The sequence below is a fragment of the Dendrobium catenatum genome, unplaced genomic scaffold, assembly GCF_001605985.2.
Source record: "Dendrobium catenatum unplaced genomic scaffold, ASM160598v2 original_scaffold_86555, whole genome shotgun sequence".
NCBI lineage: Eukaryota > Viridiplantae > Streptophyta > Magnoliopsida > Asparagales > Orchidaceae > Dendrobium > Dendrobium catenatum.
In genome coordinates, this window is record NW_021404996.1 from 197,224 (window position 1) to 200,089 (window position 2,866).

Sequence of the window (2,866 nt, forward strand, 5' to 3'; positions counted from 1 at the left end):
ACCATCCAAAATAGAAGAAGAAAACAATCGCTCAGTTTCTAAAGAAAAAATTCCCAAAGAATTCACGATTTCCAACAAAATAGCAACAAATAAGCAAAGTGAAAGAAATTAAGACTATATCAAAGCAAGCTATATGAAAGAAGGCAGCCTAAAGATAAGCTATTATTTTAAGAAAAATAGGTGCTCCCATTTCAAAAGTGGCAGAAGCAATTTTTCACATAGCTTTTGTGTTTGAACCCAGTTCATCCTCTTCTCATTCTTTGAGTTTAGAATGTTATGAAGTATATCAAAGAGGAATTGCAATCAAAGTGGATATAGTAATGATAAAACTCATTCTCAGTTTCTGAATTCCCGTATATATATATATATATATATATATACACGGGAATTCAAAGTGGATATAGTAATGATAAAACTCATTCTCAGTTTCTGAATTCCCGTATATATATATATATATATATATATATATAAAGTTTGAATATCACATAATTAAGTGAGAAGCCAGGCAAAAAAAAAAGATCAGAGCCAACCAAGAGAAAGGGGTCTCTAGTGTACTAAGAGGAGAAAATCAGGCCATTAGCCAATTAGGAATCAGACTGACGTGCAAATTCTATATTTATCTCAGCAAAGCCATAGCATCTGATAAATTCAATCAAAGTCATCATCTCCAAAAACCCCTATCCGTTTATGTGTAAATAACATATCCAAACAGATTCAATGCATATATCGAGAATAACCATAACAAGTGTAAAAGATCACGAAAAAGAAATAGAAAAGACTAAACGTAAAAGGAAGCACAAGTGCAGCATAAAAAAGGAAATCCATTGTGAAGAAAGTATGCAGCAAACCAAGAGCCTAACATCATCAAGAGAAAATACCATTTTTAGAAGAAAAAATAAAATGTTAAGCTCAATTAGTATTTTTATACCAACAAGTAGTTTCAATAATCTGATGCCGGGTGTTCCTTAAATTGAAGGTCAACTGATGGAGAACTTCAAGTTAATTATGATGATCCAATTGTAATCAAAGATTACATGACATAAAGATCAAAATCAACAAATCATCAAGCTCAAAAATGACCCAAAACATAAAATAAAGAATTCAAAAAAATTGTAATTGAATTTTAATGTTTTCTTTTTTATTTCAAATTTTAAGTTTTAAATTTTCAATTTTTAAATAACAAAATTCATGTGAGGTTTTAGGATATTATTCTCTTCATTTTAGTTTTTAAAATTGTTTTAGAAGCTCCCATGGCCAGTCAAGCAAGCCTTCCCATACAAAATTTGAAAATTTCTTGAATATAGGAGATGTTTAGAGTGGTTACAAACTCTCCCCCTCCTTGTGTGACCTCTCCCTCCTTTTCATTTAAGATTGAGTTTTGTATTTACTTAGGATTAATGTAATTACATTAAATAATTGATGGATTTTTTTGTAGGGGTAACCATTTAAGCTTTGTTTCTGTTTGTGAACAGCTTCCCTACTCCACTGATATTTCACAAATCCCTAAACCTTTCTCAAAGCATCCACAGCCCAAAAAACAAACTAAAAGCACAAGCACTCGACCAAACTAGCTTCTACTTGACTTGGCCTTGTAATTTGTCCTCTAAAATTAAAAAAAGCCTCTCCACCAACTCCATAACCAGCTTCCACAAATACACCTAACCATTCCGAGTCCCAAGCTTTAGAAACTCCAATATCCATCCACCCTAAAACCAAGCAAGGTGCATTTGGGTTTAGGCTTTCCCAAGGCTTTGGCAAACCACAACCACAAGCCACCACAAAAACAACCCTCCTAAATAATTCTACCACTTTGAGGACATCTTCATCATCAAATTAAGGCCTTGGTTGATCATCATCCCCAAGCTAAATTATCAACATTATAGAGAGGCATTTTTCATGAACTTAACAAGTGATCTCCAAGCCATAATGGATGCAAGTGCAAAAATGTAGTCAACATGTAATTGCCTACACCTTAAAAATGATAGTCTAAAAGAGCAGTTTTAACATTGCCCCATCAAGCAAATGAAGCAAAATCAGTAGTAAAAAAAATAAAACAACAAGCAGCGGGAAAGCTTTAGAAGGTAATTAAACGCCATTGAACTTGTTTTGACATTTGTGCAGCCATGAGATTACTCTTGGCGATAATGTTAGAACCTGCTTTCTAAGCATATCCAAGTTTTTTGTCACCAAATCATGCCTTCTTTGATTACCCTCCTCCAACTTCCAACAATTTAAAAAAGGCTTAAACTTTACTGCCATTTTTCATTGTTTCTTTTCTTAACAAACAACTAGTGATCCTGCTCAAGATATTAATATCTCACCCAAGCAAATAGGATCAAATTACACTTCAAAACTTAGTTTTTGACTGATCTCTAGATTTTCCATACTACCAGCTTCTAAATTCCTGGTAAGATGTTTGAAATAATTCTAAAAGACATTACGTTTCCAAAACAAAAAACAAAAATAAAATAAAAACGATAAGTTAAAGTTTGAATATTGCATAATTAAGTAGGCATTTATTCAACCAAAAAAAGATTAAATCCAACTAAAAGAAAGGCGCCTCTGATGTCCTAAGATGATATGATCCGGTCATTGGCTCATTAGGGATCAGACTGACATGCAAATTCTATATTTTAATCAGCAAAGCCACCTTAAAACAGTAGCATCTGATAAATTCATTCATCATCATCTCCCAAAACCCCAATCACTTCACAATATGCAACAAAAAAAAGTACGGCCAAACAGATTCAGAATATACATCCAGAATAACCAAAATATAAGCTAAAGGTTCAGAACAATATATATATACAGCGAGAACACCCAAAAACATAAACAAAATATGAAGAAAAGTTCCGAAAGACTGTAA

The 2,866-nt window shown here is 32.7% G+C and overlaps 2 non-coding genes across 2 annotated transcripts; both read right to left on the bottom strand.

Annotated features, from left to right (window-relative positions):
• Nucleotides 1-584: 584 nt before the first annotated feature.
• LOC114578596 lies at nt 585-672 on the bottom strand. Its single transcript, XR_003699588.1, has one exon. It is a non-coding gene; the product is annotated as a small nucleolar RNA Z122 (small nucleolar RNA).
• Nucleotides 673-2,600: 1,928 nt separating this feature from the next.
• Nucleotides 2,601-2,697, bottom strand: LOC114578595. Its single transcript, XR_003699587.1, has one exon. It is a non-coding gene; the product is annotated as a small nucleolar RNA Z122 (small nucleolar RNA).
• Between the last annotated feature and the right edge of the window lie 169 nt (nt 2,698-2,866).